Genomic DNA, 22,997 nt, shown 5'->3' with positions numbered 1-22,997 from the left:
ACTCAACTAACATGAACTTAAATTATTAATTTTTCATGCATTATTCATGCATGAATTCATAAGACTTGTCATTATTGTGATTAGTACATGCATTAACTCAGCATTTCTGCATATGTATGTAAGAGTTATATCAGGTTTTATTCGGTGTGATTACTAATGTACTGACATTGTAAAGATCATTGCATATTTAGTGACACTGCAAGAAATCTTCTTGTACTATTAGTTAATTTATTTCTTTTCTTTTCTTTTTTTTTAACAAAAATAATATTATTAAAAGGTGCGTGTGGTTATATGAATTACTCTGCACACTACTGCAAGTTATAGTGTGTGTGTGTGTGTGTGTGTGTGTGTGTGTGTGTGTGTGTGTGTGTGTGTGTGTGTGTGTGTGTGTGTGTGTGTGTGTGTGTGTGTGTGTGTGTGTGGTCATGGTTCTCTATCTCTCTCTATTTCCCGTAGCTACTGTATCTTATACTTATTTTTGATCCTCTGGTAGAAACTTCATGGTAGTAGTCTTGCAGCGTATTGCATCTTGTCTTCCTGCTGCTCCCCTAACAACTACATGATTGGATTGGATTTTGCTTCCCTGGTCTTTTTCAATAAAAGTGCCTGCCAGTGATTACAATTAATATGTTTGTGAAGTTTTGCCATTTCTTTCCAGATCAAAGCTGAAGTGGAACCCATATAAACCAGTGTTTCTTTAACTGACGCTTGTTTTGCCTGTCAGTTTGCATCAGAATGGATTTGTGTCTATTAAATTAGTTCCTCTAATCCCAGGACCTTTAGCTATTCTGCTTGTTGCTTTTCCATGTTTTCCTTTACTATGCTCTTCTAAAACAATTCAGCACCTCCTCCAGTGAAATCACCTCACTTTATATGCTGCCCTCCATTCTCTGCGTTCATTAAATTTTCATGCTTGATTTTCACCCTTTGATAGTATATGCATATTGTATGGAAGGACAGTGAAAGCATATAGCATCATGTGGCTTGCCCTTCTACTCTCTACCATAGATTTGCATCTCATCGCATGAGAGTCAGTTCATTTATTGCATTCAGGTATCATCTTATTCTTGTGCAAATGAAAGAGCATGATAATTTGATCTATCTATGCATTGCATGCTCACATAAACACAAAATCACAGACTCTTAAACAAGACATAATCACTTACAGCATTTCCATTTTATGGTGCAACAAATATTCAGCCTCATCCTCTAGTGTTTTCATTTCACGTGTATTTTTCCACATGACAAGACGCAGATTAGTTTTAATAATACAGGGGGCAAGATGGAAGAATTTAAGATGGCAAATGCCGCAAGACAGGACTGTTATTAAAAAATCCATCACTGTCTGAGTTATGGACATTCTCATTAGAGCGGGAATGCTATAGCAGCCTAGCATCCAGCTAAAATGTATCATGTAACTGGAATATTTAGTCCTGGCCGAGGTCTACAGCCTGGCTGGACCATTGTAATCCCTTTGGAATGGGTTTGACATGGCACTGTATTGGGAAGTCTACCATGCCGATGTATTCTCATGTCAGTCTCAGGCAGAAAAAAAGCTTTGGCACACCCTGTCACTCTTCAGTGCATTCCTCTAACCTGCCTCTTCAAATCAGTGCCCTATAGTGATGCTCCTTTTCGCATGGTGAATTTTTAAGCTAGGCTTGGAAATCTTTCCTAAGCATACAATATCCATTAAGGGATAAAAAATTATTCATGTGATTCATGTGCATTATTTATCAGGCTATCACGAGAAATATGTCCTACTCTCTTTATCACCATTGTTGCCATTCAGAGGCATATTGCTCGAGACGTGACTAACTCTGAAACCTCTCTGCCGGCGTTGGGGGACGCGGTAGGACAAGAAATGATTTCATATTGAACACTGATAATGCTCTGGAGTTTCTATATAGGGCACAATTTTATGAAGATTGCATGTCCTCCGGCACAATATCTTGCCTGGTTTTCTTGTTCTAATGTGTGAGATTACCTTTTTATGTCCCCACTGAGATTTTCATCAACTAACCATTTTCATATTCAACTGCTTACAAGGAAAGAAGGTGCGAGTAGAGGCAAGTTGATATCCACCCTGGTGGGGGTGTTTGAAGTAGGTGAGAATAAGCATGAGCTGCAACAGGGAGACAGCTGAGCAGTATTTTCACCGAGTGACTAGTTCAAATACAGAAAGCACATCATAAACAGAAGGAATCTCTCCAGTAATACAGGCATAAACAACACAAAGCCACTACAATATGTCATCTGCGATATGTATGAATGCACAATTCTGCAAGATTTAAATGCAGTAGGGAACATTCTCTGGTTCCCCAGGTAATATCTTATTCATATACATTTTGTTTTTAAAGAAACATTCTCACTTTATTAGGAATACCTGCATACATGTTTATGCAGTTATCTACCGTAAGCATGCATGTACTGTACAGGTCAAGGGCTTCACATAATGTCGACATTAAGGATCACAAAAGAGGGGAAATGTCATTGCATTGACTGGCGTGGTTGATGCTGGGAGACAGGCTGGTTTGATACTGGAATTTTTTATATACAGTATACACTCGAATGGTGCGAAAAACCAAAAACAGGCATCGAGCATCAAGTCTGGGCTAAATATTTTGTTAAAGTCTAAAGTTTGTTGAGTTATGAGGAGAAAGTATAGACTTGTCTATGGTTGTTGTTGTTGTTTGTTGTTGTTGTCCTTCAGCTGCTCCATGTACGGGATGTACAGTATCAGCAGATCTGTATATTTGACCCTTTAGTGTCCCATCAGTGGCATGATTGCATGAAGTCAAGCTGCCTTGTGTCAACAGTTTAGCCTGGTGTTTTCTTGGCACACTCTAGGCTTCTTTACACCATTCAAGCATTGTTTAAATGTTTAGATTGTATACCCATTACCAGATTCACCCATTGCCAGATTTATGAACTATGGTTCAATAAACTGGTTTAATAAACATGATAATGAGGTCGGTGTACTTCACTGGTCACCAGTTACCACATGACATGGATTTCGCATATTGCATGGCATTATATACTCATATAAAGTGACCAATGATTTTACAGTACAATACTTTTGTTACTCGATAACCTTTTACTCAGGAATAGGTTTGAAGAATGTTTTGTAATGAATAAGTGAATCAGAATCAGTCTTTCTTGATCCAGAATACATGACGGTTTCATTGCAACATGAACGGGTAGTAAAGAGCACACAGGTGACTGCACACATCCTGACTTGTCTGTGTTGTATTAGCCCTGCTTGGCACTGGCTCTCCACTGTGACAAAAGGAGCAGATGGAGGCATCGCAGGTGGGATAGGCTGCCACTTCTGTTCCTGGGGAAGCGGAGAGAAATTAAGCCAAGAAGTCTATCTGAACGCCCCTCTTCTCAGCAGGAACCATAGCGTCTGAGCTTGGTGGTGATAAATGGATGTGCACGAAGGCTAATCAAGCGCATGACCAAATGGATGATAGAAAGGGGACAGCTTACATCTTGCCTCAATAGCAAGGTTCGAGTTCAGGTGGCATCGGTGAAGGATTATTCATTCATAATGATTATTTTATTACTATTATTCATTTCAGTGATATATGTGACAATAATAACGGAATCATAAATCATGAGCCAGGCTTGATTCACTGGGAAACCTGGTCTGGCTCCTAAAGAACTGAAGCATAACCTTGTTCTGGTATCCTTATCAAATTGGTTAGGTGAGAAACCAAACAAAGTGAGTTTCGGCACAGTTTACTGCTAATAGTAAAGATGGCTGCCAAAATGTTTAACATCACACTTGCTAAATTTTCATAATAATGAAGTCACAAAAATTCAATGTGTTAAAAGATTACAGAATTAGCACTCACTAAGCAATATCAAACTGTGTAAAATAAAAAGGAAATATTGGATGAGATGGGGTTAGAATTGTCAGATTATTTTCCGATATCATGACATTCCCTGGAATTACCTCGCTTAATGTCTTTTTCCCAGCTTTTATAATACAGATTCATTGTTTACTTAAGAAAAATAACTTGTTATTTGTTTAACACATATCAAATGGTACATTTAATATGCTTGAAATAATGATTATGTTTTGGAGAGTATCATCATGCCCTTAATCAATTTATAATGCACTTCATTTGTGTGTTATTTATCCAGATATTTAGTCATTTATAATTTATACTTCCTAAGGTAATTTGTGCATGCTTCGAAAAAAGGGTACTTACTTAACTGTACATTTCTTTGTCTCTTGGGTAGTACTTTAAGAGTACAGCTGTTGTTTGTTTAGTATTAATCCTCCAACAGAAAATGTGGGTTTAGTGAACCATTATCTTTCACCTGAAAATGTGGATTTATTATACCTTTCAAACAGGTTAAAGATAAATGGCTGACCCCTAAAAACCACTCTTGCACATTTAATTTATTATTCAAATGACTATATATATATATATGTATGTCTGTATATATATATATATGACTATATATATATATATATGTCTGTATAACATATTTCGTATATACTGTCTGCAAAATGTACCACAGTGTCAAAGAAAGGTACAGTTCAGTAACTTTTACTTATCTAATTCTGCATGTATAGGTTAAAAGCTTCATATACTGTAACGTTGAAACGTCAAGCTGTGATTTTATTCATTTTGGCATGGTTAATGGTGCCAGACAGGCTTGTTTGAATATTTCAGAAATTGTTGATATACTGGAATTTTCTCTCACAACAATCTCTAGTCTTTACACAAAACTAAACTTAACATAAAATGGCCGATGTGCATCAGTTCTGGTCTGAAATGCCTTTTTAATATTTTTAAATATAAGTTTGAACGGTGAACAGAAAACGGTAAACAGAAAGTCATCTCATAATGCACAAAGCATTGAAACTTGACACAGATAGACTACAATAGCAGAAGTCTACACTAGTCGAGAGTGTGAGGCTACAGTGGCCACAAGCTCACTGTAACTTGATGTTGAAGATAGGAAAAAAACAATGCATGGTCTGATGAATCTTGATTTCCGCAGTGACAAGCAGTTCAGTCAGTATTTGCACATTAACAACATGAATCCATGTAGCCAACCTGCCTTGTGTCAACAGTCAGGTCCAGTCCAGTGCAGAAATGTTTTCTTGGCACACACTGGGCCCCAGGTATTATTTGAATGCATTTGAATCAGAGTATTACTGCTCTCAGCACTTCTCTTTCATATGATGTCTATCGATCACGAAGAGCGAAGGCTTCCTACAAGACGTGATGTTAGTCGACTGCATCTTTTTGAACTGCTGGTCCTGCTGCATCAATGCAGTGAAACACACTCAGAGAAAGGGTGTTATTTGTCCTCTTCCACGTATCAGATTCACCCATGACTGGCTAGTATTGCTGTGATTGACAGGGCAGAGCGATTATTGCCATCCCTTCTACCAAAATAGCCATGACATGGGGAATTTTACTCCTTGTTCCTCAGACACATGGCTGTGGCTTCATTAGCATTCAAACTCGCAACATGCTTATTCTGAGAATGTAGTCACCATAAAAATCTTTCCTTGGGTTAGTACAAATAAGCCAGGATCTGGTGAAGGGGAGTTTGTTTGTTTGATAGTTAGGTTTTTTTTTATTATTTAATCTTGTGCATGTTTAGTTTGGATTTGAAGACATTCAGACACCCAGGGGGAATTTCATCACCTTGCGGTCTTCATGCCTGCCTTTCTGTGTCATGCTGCATTTCCATGCACTGTAGCCTATAAATCATTTCTCCCTACATAAATCATTGTCATCTATTTTTCTTATTTCTCTCTAGTGGTGTGATAGTGAAGCATACCTAACCTAACTGTCTTTTATTCTTGTTTTCTTAAATACCCATTAATATGTTACCATGTTATGGAGACATTAACAAAAAAAAAAACATTAACACATGAATCTGTTTCATAAGCCTGCATAACCACATCACAGAAATAGCCTGTGTTGCCATGACAGATATGAAGATGATATCACGTGACCGCTACTGGTAATTTTTATGATTGCTGCCATAATGTTTAATGCCATGACAGCTTATGACACACTCTAATTAGAAAGCATATAACTCATTGGTGCTTGTGAGTCAATCCAACCAATTGACTTACAGCCATCAGTAAGCAGTGAACAAGGATCTTGTTTCAGCTTTCTCATATTAAATCGTGTAGAGGTCAGGGTTAGGTCATCTGTGTGGGTTTAGTGCATCTGCTAATGTGAAGAGTGCTTACCTTAATTACATTATGTTGTGCTTAAAGAGAAGTGGTGCATGTATGAATGCGTGAAGTCCTTTGACATGTTGAATTGACATGTTACTTTATTCATATTTTTGTTCTATTTACTTACTTACTCCGCATACTCTAGCTAACAATTGATTTGGTCATCGTCTTCTATCGTTTCCTCTATACACTTCTCTCTTTACTTCTCCACCTAAATCCAGTATGATCACATGAACTATCCATTTACCCAACTTTAAACGTAAAGAATGACCACTCAAGTTTCTTTCTCTTATTTTTATGACACAAACCGACAGATAAATTGACTTGATATCCACTTTACACATAGAAATAAATATCATTGTTGTTATATAGCTCAATATGTCTTCTACTGTAATTGCAATGGGAAAGCTCTCCAGTTGCTTACCTGAGTTCTTCATGTTCTTCTCTTGGGTTTTTAACTCACTCACTGCACCATAAGTCTTATTTAGCCCGATGTGCTCTCTCTCTCTCTGAAGCTCCTTGGTTATTAAGCTGTCTGGAATAGTCCCAGTTCAGCAAAAGGAAGTTTTCCTTTACTCATTTTAATGCTGACTAGGGGGAAATGAACCTTACTTTTATCTGTGCTTTACAATGGGAATCATCGTCCCACCTCCCAGGCTAATCATCTTCAAGATGGCCAGGCCATAATCACTCAGGGATTTTCGAATCAAGTTTTTAGATTTGAACCCAAGCAAGAACTGCATCAGGAGTTAATAAAAAATCTGCAGAAGAGGATTCTTTTCAGCTGCAGCTGCAGCTGTTTCCTGTCGCATCCGTATTAGTATTTCATGATTCTTTGACATTGCTTTCCTCTAACAGCAAACTCAGTGATAGCTAGGACATGCTGATAATACCAACGTAACCGCTACACCAATACACATTAGTTGTCACTCTTGACAAACTACATTTCTCAGTATTCTGAAACTATTTGTTATAAATTCAATTGCTGCTGCTCTCTCTGCCATACTGTATACACACAGTAACCTTCATCTAGGACAGAGTTCACAAAAGGCATTGTGGATGTGAATGTCATTCTGTTGTTGCCTTGATCAGGTGAGAAAGCTTTCAAAGAAAGTATAGCTGGCTTCATGGTTAGTCCAGTGCTAAAGGGTACACAGTGTCCACTCAATTTATCCTCCATTTACACCAATGCTATTTTGCCAGCAATAGATGAATAATCATACTGTGTGTCATTACAGTAATTCAAATAATTACATTTGCATTCATCAAATTATATCAGAGTCTGAGAAATATAATAACATTATGCTGTACAAATAAAAAAAACTTATATTTTTAAACTTTTATTTCAGTCCAATATTTTTGTCCAGTTTAATGAAATCAGAATAAATGGTTATCCATCCATTTATCTTCTGTAGTGTTTATTCTACACAGGGTCACAGGGAGCCTCAAACCTATTCCAAGGGACACACGCACATCCTGAATGTGGTGTCAACACGCACACACACACACACACACACACACACACACACACACACACACACACACACACACACACACACACACACACACACACACACACACACACACACACACACACACACACACACACACACACACACACACACACACACACACACACTCACTCACTCATGCACATACCCATTCATAGACTACAGACAATTTAGACATTTCTTTGGACTTCTTAGACGAAATTTGGAGTATCTGGAAGAAACATGAGCATGAACATGCAAACTCCACACACTTAACATCACTAAATAATATACATTTAAACAATTAATCATACGTTCAGTGAGGATGTGATGATCCGAAGGTCATGAGTTTGAATCCCAGGTCCACCAATCTGCCACTGCTGGGCCCCTGAGCAAGGCCCTTAACCCTCAATTGCTCAGTTGTATCAATTGAAATTAAATTAAATGATATGTAAGTCACTTTGTGACTAATAATGTGTCTAATGTAAATAATTAGTTCAAACCTAAATGTTTTATGAAGGTACTGATTAGTTTTAGGCTACAAGTTTTCTCAAAAGTAAAAACATTTACATTAATAGTGCAGTCTGTTCCTGTGAAATTGGTTTTGATTTTTTCTTATTACTTTATTGCAAATTGTGCATTTAAAATTGCATAAAGCATTTTATTTAAAGAATCACTTATGAGCAGGTTTTAAATGCAAGCAGGTTACCTAATGGAATTCATGATGCCTCTGGACCCCAAGCTACAGAGCAGCACATTCCTTATTAAACATGTCAATAGTGTGCATGGACAAAACATTACTATTTCAAATATTAAAAATGTTTCATTCATCACTTTAGAGAAGCTTGCTATCCATGTACAGTACCAAATAAACATCTCTAACAAAGTGCGTTGCATTCACACATAAACTGACTTCTGTTGACATGAGAGACAGCAACTGTTACTAGATGTAGGTGTGTCCACATGAAGCAGTGAAGACAATAGAGTGCACACTGCTTCTTTTTCCTCTCATATGATGTGTCTATATCTATCTATCTATCTATCTATCTATCTATCTATCTATCTATCTATCTATCTATCTATCTATCTATCTATCTATCTATCTATCTATCTATCTTTCTATCTATCTATCTATCATTAACATCACTAAATAATATTATATATATATATATATATATATATATATATATATATATATATATATATATATATATATATATATATATAATACACACACACACACACACACACACACACTGGTGAATTTTATTTTACACTCTCCCTCCAAACCAAAACTGATTTGTTGTCAAGTGGAACGCCATGGCAACCAGTAAAAGGAACTCCTACTGGTGACTTAAATAGCAAAGAGACTGGCAACTTGCAGCAATAAATTTGGTGCATGTGTGAAAGTAGCTTAAGATTTATCTACAATATTTTACATGGTGCCTAATGGATGATGTTGCAACTCTTCCACTTTTACTTCCAACTACAATTGTGCTTAACTGTGTTTATCTGCTTTTTTATTTGCTAAATATTTTTACTTAAAATGTAATCAAATTAAGATACAGGTCAAGTTCAATCACTGTACACATCATACATCAGAATTGAAGAAGAATGCCACTGGCATGGATGTGAGAGACAGACAGGGGGGTTTAAGTATTTCATATCCTGCTGATTTCCTGGGATTTTCAATCACAATAGTCTCTTGACTTTCCACATACAGTAATGGTGTGGAACTAGAATAAATGGCCTGTTAATGCAGGAATGTGAGTGGAAATGTGTGAGACTTGCTTCTAAGAGGCATCAGATGACCATAGGACCAATAGCCAGAGTTGTTCAAGCTACTGTAACAGGAAAGATACGGCTAGCTTAAATAACCCCCCTTTACAACTGTGATGAGCAGAAAAGCATGTCGTTTTAAAAGATGAACTGTCAGTCAAAAATAATAATCTGACGCTTCAAAACTGGAGAGCTTGAAGTCTGGAAAAAGAACAGATGATTTTTTTTCAATCTTTAACTTTCTACAGTGCTATATTATAATGAAATTTGAATGAAATAAAACACTGTACTGCTGCACTGCTGTGTCATTTTAATGTAACCCTGGAGACGTATTGTTATACTGTGATGTTATTTTCTTTCAGACGTGAATAGACTTTGTATTATTGTATTAGCACTGACCAAGAATCAGGGCAGCACCATAATATGTGTTCAAGTCACAGAGTCAAGTTAAGTGGTTTTTATTGTCATTTTAACCATATCCAGGACCGTGGACACAAAGCTACCTAAAACAACTCAAAACTAAGAACATAGTTCTACATAACTTCTACGTAAAGTGCATGTGTGTAAACATGTGCAAGACATAAGACACTACAAGCACAGGTACTGACCAGTATACAGTTCTATAGGAATAAGAAATAGAAGAGGTGAAGTGTACAGTACCTCTAGTATGAGGCATCTTGTTTAGAGGCAGCTCCACCTGTGAAGCCTTGCTCACTGACATTGGTGGGTTACATTCTGGGAACCCATCTGGTGGCACCACTGACAGGAGAAAACCCGCTAATTAGCTCACACTGTAAAGGGGCCTGGTCGAGCCCAATCCCCAGCTGTCATTAAACACACTCCGAAAGAAAGAAAGAGAGAGAGAGAGAGAGAGAGAGAGAGAGAGAGAGAGAGAGAGAGAGAGAGAGAGAGAGAGGGAGAGAGGATTGTGGTAAACACTGGGGTTCTGCTGCTCTAATTCCTGTTTTCAGAGAATGGGAGAAGCTGTGAATCCATTTATGAGCGCTGTGCTAGGTAGAAGATGAGCACCGCCCCCAGAAACATGGTGTGTGAAATGTCATTACATTCAGATGTGTATGGTAATGACACACTCCGTTGTTGCTGCTCATGCCCAGTTGATACCTGGAAATCCCTTTGGCGTAGCCTTTGGTGAAGCTTTCTTATTTTTTCAAGCCCCATGGCAAAATGCGCAAAGGAAATGTGTTAAATTAACGCTACACTTGGCAAATATGGAATACCTGTTTGAAGAAATGCAAAGACAGTTGGAGTGTAAAACCTTTTCCTAACATTTTCCCTTGTATGCTTCATGTTAAGTAGATGGACATCTGGTGCAGCTTCTTAGTGGCACTTAAGACAGGAGGAGTTCACTCTGTGCTCTTACCTTCATCCAACAAGCGACATCGGTTCTATCTCCACACCCTTGATAAAGCAACGTGATTGCATGTGAATAATTAGATCTGGTTTAAGCATTGGCATTGTGTATATATAAAGAGGGTATAATTAGGCTTGAGTGATTCTTTTGGGAAGCATAAAAGGTTCAAAGACCCGCTCAGCTAATCAAAGTCTCACACACTGAGAATTGCCAGTCCTGTGTTCCCCTGGGTGAATATATTTACACACAAAGCCCACACAGGCCTTCTTATTCGACGATTAAATTACATTTAGCATCAATCCAAGAGCACAGCAGCTGTTCAGATCCAAATGAGTTCAGTCTCTGAACAGAATGGCCAGACCACTAGAGTCTAGACTTGAAGCCATGACTTCACCAGGGAGCTCTTGACTCCTCCTGACCAATCAAATGCCATGAGGGATGGACACTCGCAAGAACCATCTTTGCTTGTGAGCCACTGGAGCAATTAATATTTAATTCCCATCACAAACCAACATAATCTATAATTAAATTTCAACAGAGTAGCTAAATATATGTTTTCTGCCTTTACTCACAAACATGCTAAAATTGTGATGTGTCTCTTTGGCATAGATCCCAAATTTTCTGAAGCATGCTTCAGAAATAAACTAATATAATCTAAACCGTTTTCTAAATATTGTCTATTATGGGACTGTTAACATATCCTGTATTGCTGAGTAATATCCATAACATAGCATTTTTGTCTAATACCCTGATACATGAGATTTACCAAAGTATATTTATTAAACAAGTTTTTTATTATTTTTATAATATCTAAATTATTAATTAAGTATTGGGAGTAATTCACTACCTCACATGGGATACATGCTGGAATCTACTACGTGTACCAACAAGATACACCATTTGGATGTATATTGAATAATACTGGTGTAATATTCTCTTCTTCTGGTAATGACACAGACTGTTGCCTCCTGAATTAAGTGAACCTTTCTTTCAAACCAGAGGTCATGAAATCACTGGAAATTATAGGCAGAACTCATTGGCAGACTCCTCAGTGGCATTGAGTAGATTGGACCAAGAATTAGACCACTCAAAATTTGGTGTCACTGCAGAGAAATCTTGAATCTAGCCTTTTAGAGAACCAGAAGGCAGGCACGACTCTAGTGGGTTTGATTTGAATCAGAAACATAATATTGGCTTAAACTAAAAAGAAAAAAAAAACTTCGTACGTGTTTGCCGATTGCTCGGATATCAAAGGTCTAGAAACAATTTAATGACCAGATTGTTAAAAAAAAACAGAAGTCAGAAATATTTAATCAATAAACTATAATATACTGTATAAGAGATCATTAGCAGAAAATGAGTGATTGGACTGGATCTTGCCTAAAGCACCCCGTGTATCTTAAATAATAATGTAGTGTTTTATATATTGTTTCATTGCTTGGTTTTTGCACTAATTTGCATATCCTTGATATTTCCGTGGTTGGTGTCAATATGAGATGTATGTTTATCCGTGCAAGCATGTTCCTTTGTGTTTAACATTTTATTAAATGCATTGGGATCGTTTGTTCCCCCAGCTGTGGCAGTAATGTCGACTGTAGGTCAGATTTATGTATTTATTTATTTATTTATTTATTTATTTATTTATTTATTTATTTTTAATATATTACGAGCGTGATAACAGAACAGACTGGTGAGAGAATGACTGTTTATTGCTGCTATAATATCTTGCAGATGTTCGCCAACATTATATTTAATTATAAACAATTTAAAAACATGATGTTCTTTAATAAATAAATTATTTTACATATTGCCTAATAAGTGTAATGTAAGAGGAGTAATTTGTTTATTACCAAGCTGTAGAAGAAAACTCCAGTTCAGTGTGGTGACTGCATCACACCACCATAATATTAAATAATGTCCTATAAAATCTAAATATATTTTATTCTTTACTTAAATGATAGACCAGCATTGATTTTTATATTATGGTCCTTGGATGTAACTTTTGGTATCACTGAAGAACCATAAACCCACTTAGGATTTAAATCAAATTCTACAGAAAAAAATACACACAGCTACAAAGCAACCATGAACTGAAGCCTTTAGGTGTGTACACGATGCATCACAATGTAAAATGTGATGATGTGCTTCTTGGAAATGTGTGATTCACACTGTGGGATCAGCATTCTATTAATTATGCATCTCAGGCAATTGCACTGTTTGAACAGGAGAGATACCAATGTGTACAATCCCTAGAGTTATATAGATATATAGACAGCATTCTGGTCACATGATGCTGGTCATGTTCTTTCATGGAGAGCCTGAACATCACTGGGAATCAACACAGCATTTAAAAAGAGCTCACTGAAAAATGACACCAGGCCAAAAAGATCTGCTTTTTCTGCACTGTTACAGAGAATACAAGAATTTATTCATGCATTTATTGAAACTACAGTCCATTTTGTTTACACTAGGCAACTATGTTCTTTTGATTTTAAACGACCAAAAAAAATGTGATTCATAAATAATAAATTTTATTTTGAAAATTTTCAAATTTGTTTCAAAATATTTTGAGAATTGAATCGAATTGAATCGAGTATCAGGAACCGAATGCATTTTTAAGTCACAATAACTATACTTAAAAGTAATCAGAACTAAAGATCATTAACACACTAAAGCTTCGTACGGAAAGGAGTTACACCGCGCACACACACGCGCGCGCACACACACACTCACTCACACACACGTACAGTGCACACGCACACTCACACACACGGGCGCGCGCAGCGAGAGAGAGAGAGAGAGAGAGAGAGAGAGAGAGAGAGAGAGAGAGAGAGAGAGAGAGAGAGAGAGAGAGAGAGAGAAGAAGAAGAAGAAGAAGAAGAAGAAGAAGAAGAAGAAGAAGAAGACAGAGAGAGAGAGAGAGAAAACTTGATCTGCATAAATATGTCCATTATTCCCTTTCCCTTTTGTGGTATAACAAAAATTCGGTCATTTATCTAAATGTTGCAAGAACCCGGTTCAGCATCCATCCTGTATCTTAAGCGAATATGACGAGCACGCGCACATGATTTCCTTGGTAACTCGCTCCTGCGTTGGCGTTCCCGAAAAAAAGCGAAGACCGCGGCGCGTGTCCGTGCTGCGCGCTCCCGTGTAGACAGCGCGAGGAGAGAGACTCCAAGAACGGTCAAGGAAACGGATCACGGAGAGAGAGGAAAAAATCATGAAAATGCGCCCGGAGGGTAAATGAAGGATGTTTCCTTCCTACGGAAAAAAAAACGACCGTGTGAATTTGCGTGAAGTGTCGTGAGGGGGGAATCTTAAAGATCTGCGTAGGATTACGGTTTTAGTAACGCAATAAAACCGGGTATTTTTTGGGGGGAATGAAAATGTCAGGAATGGAGGCTTTCATAGTAGTTCACCAAAGCAGGTGAGTCCTAGGTTTGTTTGTTTATTTGTTTATTGGATTGATTGATTGATTGATTTTGTAGCATTTCCAAAGCACGGATCCAGGTTCATCTGTATTAAGTGTTGCATTTCTGTTTGCACAAGAAGAAGAAGATAATAATACTAATAATACCGAGTTTTGGGTAAGTGATGTAAGTCACGCTCTAATCACATCACGCACCGGGTTATAATGCAGCATGAAGACAGCGGTTTACTGGCGCGTCCGGTTCAATGTGTCCAATGTGTCCAATGTGTCCAATGCGATGCGAAAACAAACAAATACGGATTTATTACCGGATTGAGTCCCTTAAAGTTACAAGGCGACGCGTTGTGATGCGCCCACTGCGTCTCTGTGCTGAACACAACTATCACTAGCTCCATCTTTATATCTCTCCAGACATCACTAACCCTGCTGTAGCCACCAAAACGCACCGGGCAACAGTTGTTTACATGCGGCGCGATGTTGCTTAGATGTCCATCTAGTTTGCTTTTACGCACGAGACCATGAGCTGTATATAGTTTAATATGCATTTATACACAACAACAAAAAATAAACCTATGCATCACTAGAACGTCCTGAAAAAGAAAAAAAGAAAAATTCGTGGTTTTTTTTTTTAAAACATTGTTTTAAATATTTATGATACTTATGATTCTATTTTTCTACTTATAATAATAATAAAAATAATTAATAATAATAATAATAATAATAATAATAATAATAATAATAATAATAAAATAGGCCATGCCAATGACCATGTCTTATTTATTTATTTATTTATTTATTTATTTATGTGTTTGTTTATTTATTTATTTATTTATTTATTTATTTCTCTTTTTCTTTTTTATTGTGATGCAAGTGGATGTATGGATCTGTACAGCTAGACCTCCACAGGTCATTCTATAGTCGCGAGAGATGTAGACACAAGTATGTAAAGGCTAGGTTGAAATCTAGCCTGCAGGGGGCTTTGTGAACGTTTCGTTTTCTGAAATTAAGAAGAAATTATTCAGCTCATGCATTCTGTTGTAGCGCCTATAGAAAGAATGGACGTGCAGTGTGCACACTAACTCAACTATAATTGATTTGCACATTGAGACCTAAACACTAGACCCGTACAACAGAGAAAGCTTGGCACACGCTCCGATTCTGTAATGCTTTTCTACAAGGTCAGTCAAAAGTAGCAGGTATGAACAGAGCAGCTCGGAAAGTCACAATACCAATAATGAGTTTATATGTCACAGATGCTTTCCTGCATACAGTTCGTTAACGGAGCCTTCGTTATCAGAGAGGATTTTAGTAGGAAGAAGGAGATTGCAAAAGGAGGGCAGAGTCGAGAGAGGAATAATGGGTGCCTCTGAGTTGTCATGGAGATATAGTGAATAAGCAATTGTTGCCTGTGAAGCCGAAGCATTAAAGGGATTCCTAGTGCCACTGCATATCCATCTAAGCCCTCAGTACAATGCTTGCTAACCGAATAAGACAATCATCCACATAACACAATCATAGACATCCAGACAGTTTCTTACTGTTTAATAGCTTTATGGATCTTGTAGACATTATTCTATTTGGGTTAATCAAAGTGCTTCCTAAAGACGCTTTTTACACCACCTACATTAGACTTTGAAATCTAGTGTGTATTTTTGCTTGGGCATTTGGTGTCTTGTGAAGGATTATACACGGTCTTGCTTTTCAATTTCCCCTCACAGTCTATGTCTTTATTTGTATTCTGGCCTCACAGCCTTGGCCTTTTTCCTTTTTTTTTTTTTTTGAGGCTCCAGTTGATTTAAATGTATTCTTTCTTTACTTAGACCTGACTCACAATCACAGTTTGTATATAACATACATTACATAATACATCATAAATAATGCCATGCATGATATTGCAAACTTTTGGAATGCACTCTTACAAGAATGAGTACTATTTTGTAAGGTTTCTTAGTCTGTGCTGCAATGGCGGAGAATTGGAACTGAGACAGCGTCACCGATGTCACCCACTGTTTAGCAACAAATGTTTACTGCGACCAAGCCAGCTAATCTGAGCCGATAGAAATACAATTTAAATTTGATTTATATATACATATGTAATATATACATACAGTATATACTGTATATGTTTGCTGAACTTCTGATAGCGAGTTTGTGCTCTAGGCTTGTGCAATTTTCCCTGCTTACGATGTAAACATTTATAATAAATTATTTAATCAAGCAGGACTGGTAATGGTTCTGGGTTCTGTAGGTGAGAGCATAATAACACTATCAAAATGTACAGTCAGGAACAGCTTGCTAGCAGAGACAATAGCAAAAAATGTAGCTGAATAGCTGAATTTAAGGTGATTCAGCAATAATGCTCAGTAAACCATAATTTTTGATATAATTGTTTTACAAATTCACTGTCCAAAGTTTACATGGTCAACATTTATCGCTGGTCTGTTGCTGAGAATACTGAAGCATATTTACTCGCTTAGGTGTTACACGTGGCAGTTCATTGTAGGCCTGTTTAATCTTTTTAAATGAACATTTTCTTTTCCTTTTCTGTTCTTCTGCCTCAGTGTTTTTATCCGTACAGTAATTAACTGACGATATCTAATGTCGTTTATCTTGACCATTCATTTATAGATTTTATCTATAAATCATTTACCTGAGAGAAAACAAGGTGCACTGAGTTCAGGCAAGGGCCTGTGAGATGGGGAAATTGGGGCAGTGTCGGTTGATGTCGAAGAACACAAAACACCTGCACATCATTCCAGATTCACATGCTGATGAGTTCATCTCCCATTCTCCTGGAGAGAAAGAGCTTTGCTTGGAGTATTTTTGGGTGATAATTTGTATTAGCTAAAGGTCGACAGGTCTGGTAATGTAATATAATTGGAGCAACAGTGAGTGGATTTCGTGGCCATGTAATAATGTGAAGAAACAATTATACCATTATTTCACACAAGCCCAGTGTACAAAAAACGCTGCAAATGTAACTGTGAGACAGATATTGGTTCACTAGTCATTTTAAACACTTTAATTTCACTTTGCTACTTGAACATGTTGTCACTAAGATGTTTTTTATTGCTCTTAATGTAAGGTTCGTGACCTGGCATAGATACGCTAGATGACGTTGCAGAGCAAAATTGTGATCTTACTTTTTTATGTGCCATTATATTTAGCACTTTGGCCATAGAGGAGAGGTTTTATCATCCCAAAACATTCAGCTTCTTTTGTACCTGGATATATTTGCTGTTGTCCTTGTTTTAGTGCTTTCATATCACCAAACCCTGGATGTGCAGTCATTAAGGAAGCTAAATGGTTGCTCAGCTGCATGCAGCTCAGTCCCATCAAGAAGCCTTTAAGATCCATTTGTAAACACATGTTAATTGCAGAGAGACCTAATTCCTGCTGCCCATTATCGCCCCTGACTCTATTATTACAACAAATGAGTGTTTGCTAATGGCACGACATGCCCTTACAATTTTCACAGTGAACCTTACAGAAATGCATAAAACATCTTTGACTAAACACAAAGTGCTATAACCTATATAGACTAAGCTGGAAAGCCTGGCAGTAAGCTTTATGTATAACACCTACTTGTTTGTATTGCAAGATGTTGTCAGTGTACTGATTCTGTTATTCATCAACTCATAAAAGGATAATAGATAATAGGCATATCTGTGTGTGTGCATGTGCGTGTGTGTGCATGTGTGTGTGTTCTTTGGGGGGTACTGGGGACGGTAGCTGGTGACAAAAAAAGAGCTGAAACACCCCTACGTTAAAAAGACAGGCTACAGTCAATGGACAAGATGGTGGTGTTGTCATCTTTTCTGAGTCCTTTCCACTCCTGTGCATTTGAGTCGATAGACATTTGAGAAATTGTTGGCATAACCATAGCAACCCAGCACTGTAACTTGGAAGGGGTCCCACTTGTATTCCAAGAAATCCATTTTGGTGTTTTATTCAGTTATATGTCCAGAATTGTGTGTGTGTGTGTGTGTGTGTGTGTGTGTGTGTGTGTGTGTGTGTGTGTGTGTGTGTGTGTGTGTGTGTGCGTGTGACAGAATGAGTGACATTGCTGATTGTACATTACAGAAAGCAGGTCTTTTAGTCCATATATGGTAATGAGAGCAGCTCAGAATGGGTGTGCCTTTAAGATCCTAGATGAGAATGAGCAAGATTCTTTAAAGGCAGTGGAGGCATTTTATTTTTAGGTTGTCTGTCCATCCATCCTTCATTCTGTTCATCTGACTAAGATTCTCCTTAGCAGGATATCGTAAGTAAAAGTGGGAAAAGTGGGTTTGATTACTCAGTGTAACCAGCAGAGGAAGTGAACAGAGGATTGGAATTGATCCAGACAGGATCAAGGTCATAGCAAGGTCAAACGTCTGGAGCAGTTTTTCCTTCAAATCTTTCTGCACGATTTAGAATTATGCAGTTTAAAAAACAAACAAACAAAAAAAAATTAGTTTGTTTATACATTAAAAATGAGACATTACAAGTGAAATCCACCAGCTTGTAGCTGAGGCCAAATCCCAAGTGACTTAAGATTTTCTTTGCACTATATATAGTATATAATATCATAGAGAGAAACACCCTAAATAATGCCCACAAAAGTAACGTACTGTAGAAAGACATTTTGTGTTTCAGCCCCAGAAAATTCTGGTTTATTCTCCTTTTCAGTGCCATCTGTAATTGTTTGCTCAGTTTTTTCAGTAAAAGATTAAAGTATTGGCAGGGCTGGCTGTGTTTGGGAACATGGGCAGCCATTGTGTGAAGATTTGATCTGTTTTATTTCCATTAAGCAGAGTATTGTTATAATATTGTTGTAAGGTGTCTGTGTTTTACACTTACTTCATTATGAAGCACTGTAACATAGTTACATGGTTTCATTTCAAAATCACACACACACACACACACACACACACACACACACACACACACACACACACACACACACACACACACACACACAGAGGATAATGATAGCTGTGTGTTTGCTTTTATGCCTAGGCTGCTGGTCTGTGGAGAAGTACTGTTTGACTCTTTTAAGAAAGAAGAAATTCATTTCATTATTATTACAAATTTGTTAGCCAGTAAGCTAAAATGAGCTAACATGAAAAGGTCTGTGGGCAATCCAGGGAATGCTGGGTACCATGTGTGTATGCCAGTTCATTGCGAGAAATTTTTAAGATTCATATTTTTTTTAATTTGTCCTGCCAAATCTAACCAGACTGGCCAACGTGAATTGTTGTCATGCATAGTATAGAAGTTTTATACTGTAAGAAGTGTCAATAAATGGAAATAAATAAATAAATGAAAAACGTTGGTGGTTATGGAAAAATGATATAATTATAAATACGGTTTCACAGTATTAAAGTTTCCCTGGATACCCTGCAGTAGCCTTGCAGGTTTATATTAAATTAGTGTACTCAAATCACATCACATTAAATCACTCAATCATTCAGCTTAGTGTTATTGATCTTTTTGACAGACACTCATTGGACGTCTCTTTTGGCACCTTAAGGCCATTTGGGAGACACAGGTGTGTTTGGTTCTGTAGAACAGCACAAATATCTGTATTCAGCTCTGCAGAAACTGGCTTAACGTAGCTTTAACTCTAATCAGAATCTAATCAAGAGGTCAATGTGCTGGACAGCTGTCAGTGCAAGTGCTAGAACAATGGATGCTATTGCACTTTATATCTTAATGAAACAGTGCATTATGTTAATTTCCCAATGTCTGTAAAAAGTGACAAGCAGTGGTACATTGTGTTACCTTGTTTTTCACTGTAACTGTCAGAGTAACTGAAATTAAAAGAGCTCCAGCCCTTTTGTGCTTTTGTTCGAAATGAACATCTAATGAAATCTTTTCAGCGCTTTCTACGGATTTCTAAGTAAAGACCACTTTCACGTTAATCCATTTGCATTCATTGAAACTCACCGCTGAATACCGTGAATACACTCTGGGATGCGCACTAGCACACGCGCACACACACGTGTGCGTGCCCGCATGCACACACACACACATATACACACACACACACACACACACACACACACACACACACACACACACACACACAGTTGACAAGTGGAGCAAAGAGGTGCATGCAATATGCCAGCTAAACACTGCTGCTTAACATTGGCTCTTACAAGACTCCAGAGACTAACTGTCAATGGAAAAGGTCAATGGGGCTAAGACTAGACTTAACAGGGACAGGGATATATAACGTGTCTGTGCGCACGGGCAAAATAAATAAATAAATAAATCATCCAGGATCTTTAGACACCTTTCAGAACATTTCCCTGAATTTTTGCAAGCCAAGCAATTTAGGAAATACAAGTAATAATAATAATAATATCAGCCCAGATAATATAATAATATAAGCCATCTGACACAAAAAGAAATCAAAATGCTTTGTGACATTGTTTCTCTGACCTTGTCTCAAAAGATTTCTTGTATTCACATAAATGCGTCCGTAACTTGAAAATGGAAAGAAAAAAAAAAAAAAAAAAAAAAAACCAATTATAATAAATAAATAAATAACAGCAGCCTCATGTTTGTAGCGTAGCCTTATTAATGAAACTTTCCTCTTCTCAGTATTCGTATGAGAGTTGTGAACGCCAGCAGCCTTTAAAGCAGACTGACCTCTCAGCATGTAGGTGCAGTAAAGGTGTACATGTACAAAATGTAACAGCTTTAAGAGCTTCATCCTGAATGATCACTTAGTTATATGCACATGCATATGTAGTGCAAGGAGGAGATAATTAGCAGGAATTTGACTCTTAAGTTGTAGCCACTTAAAATGCAAATGCTCCCGAATTCTTCAGGAGTCTTAATCGGCCCACACAATGTCACTGAGCAGCAACTGCGAGAGCTGATACAGCAGAAATGAAATCAAAGCTTTTAAAGCCCAGACAAATTAGCATGCATCAGGAGATGCAAAGGAAGGAGGCCCATAAGCCTGTCATCTCTGTCAAAGGATATAGAATGATGAATGAGGCAAACAAAAATCTGCTCAGAAAAAGGTCTGTGGGTTCACTGCGAGACACAAGTCTTGAAATGTCAAAACACGATTTATTTTGACAAGTGGACCACCAACATTTGTATCTTATCTTGGTAAAGAGTGTTGAATTTAATTCAAGGTGATTTGACTTTTCATATCGGAATCATTTCAAGGTTTGGCAAAGAAACACCATGGTTAACTTCATCCGAAATGATGGATGTTTACTGAGATGTTAAAAATATAGTAATAAACAGGATTGTCAAGAGGGTATTTTGATTGCTTTAGAACAGAAGTCCTCTCTTATTTGGGCTGCAGTACGATATTTTTGATGAACTCTGATGAGGTACGAACAATACGTATTCAATGTGATGCTGTAACAATAGTATTTAATGCAACAATTACAAATACAGTGTAGAATTATATACAGTAGCAGTGCAATGCATTAAGTCGTGCAGATGCAGGATGAGATTCTGTTGGAGAAAAATGTGATTTATGGGGCTTTGGGCATTGCATGTCTATAGGTGTCAGTCTGTCTGAGTGTTTCAATATGTTAGAACCTCCTTGTGTGCTGGGATTTTCCTACACAACAGTTTTTAAAATTTACAATGGAGAACGGAGTGGGGGACTGGGAAAAAACCAACCTCCATTGTGCTCTGGTTCTGTTGATGAGCGAGTTCAGAGGAGAATGATCAGACTGGTTTGAGCTGCCTGGAAGACTACAGTAAGTCTACAGTAACCGCATTCTTTCTCCAAAATATCTGTTCTCACTGACATCCACAGAGTAAATAGGACTATTATTTGACTTCAGAACTATTAAAACCACTGGTATGTTCTGAGTTGTGTTATTGGCAAAGTCAAGTCTCTTAACAGCTGCCAAGTTTACAAATGGAGCAGCTATTCCTCCTTGTATTATGTGCAATTTGCTATTTCATCTTTAGTTTCTTTCTTCATCCATCATTCATGCCAGTGTCCTCTAGAAATCAGCTCTAATTATGATTACAGCACGGCAGGACGACTGGAATTTCGGCAGCTCCTTTAAATCAAGTCCTCCCATCCGCATGCATTTTCCATTTGTTTAGTTCTTTATCTGGGTTATGGAGCAGAGAATAGACGAGTGAGTATGGCCATTGTGCTCTCTAGTCCTTGCGATAAATTAGCAAAGATAAGGCCCAGAGAGACTGCATCCAGAGGCTATCATTGATCCCTAAGGGCAGGCTTTTAAGAAGCTTACTAAAAGCTGCAAGCTAGAAGATGTGCTTTTAGTTCACTGTGAATGGACAACACTAAAGAACATTTCTTTAAACCTATAGATAGGACAATCATCAAGGGTCTAATCGCGTCATGGTCTAAATAGGTTCAAATAGGCCAGTGGAACATGCTTTTCATTAATACGAACTAAATAATCAGAAGACGGTTAAAATGTATTTTAATCGTGCAGTGGATTTATAATAGCAACTGAAAATCCCACAGTAGTACACTAGTACTCCTACTCTGTGTGTGTGTGTGTGTGTGTGTGTGTGTGTGTGTGTGTGTGTGTGTGTGTGTGTGTGTGTGTGTGTGTGTGTGTGTGTGTGTGTTGCATATCAAATATACAGCTGTTGGTTTGTTCTAAGTAAAGCTTTCCATGAATCCCTCACTGTGGGAATACAGTAGCCACATAGTAGACAGCACAGGGGAGGCAATTAGCTCCAGACTGTGCGAATTTC

The 22,997-nt window shown here is 37.6% G+C and overlaps 1 protein-coding gene across 3 annotated transcripts in view; it reads left to right on the top strand.

Moving 5' to 3' along the window:
* Nucleotides 1-13,751: 13,751 nt before the first annotated feature.
* Nucleotides 13,752-22,997, top strand: part of nlgn3a (neuroligin 3a) — a 149,864-nt gene continuing 140,618 nt past the window's right edge. Inside the window, exon 1 of one of the 3 annotated variants that reach the window (XM_027154641.2) lies at nucleotides 13,752-14,291. The gene's annotated coding sequence lies outside the window, so the exon portion shown is untranslated. The remainder of the gene's footprint in view (nucleotides 14,292-22,997) is intronic. The other 2 variants (XM_047802044.1, XM_027154643.2) reach the window with 2 other exon arrangements.

The sequence above is a fragment of the Tachysurus fulvidraco genome, chromosome 17 (genome assembly GCF_022655615.1).
Source record: "Tachysurus fulvidraco isolate hzauxx_2018 chromosome 17, HZAU_PFXX_2.0, whole genome shotgun sequence".
Lineage (NCBI taxonomy): Eukaryota > Metazoa > Chordata > Actinopteri > Siluriformes > Bagridae > Tachysurus > Tachysurus fulvidraco.
The sequence above is the reverse complement of the archived record's forward strand: the minus strand, read 5'-3'. Positions and strand labels throughout refer to the sequence as shown.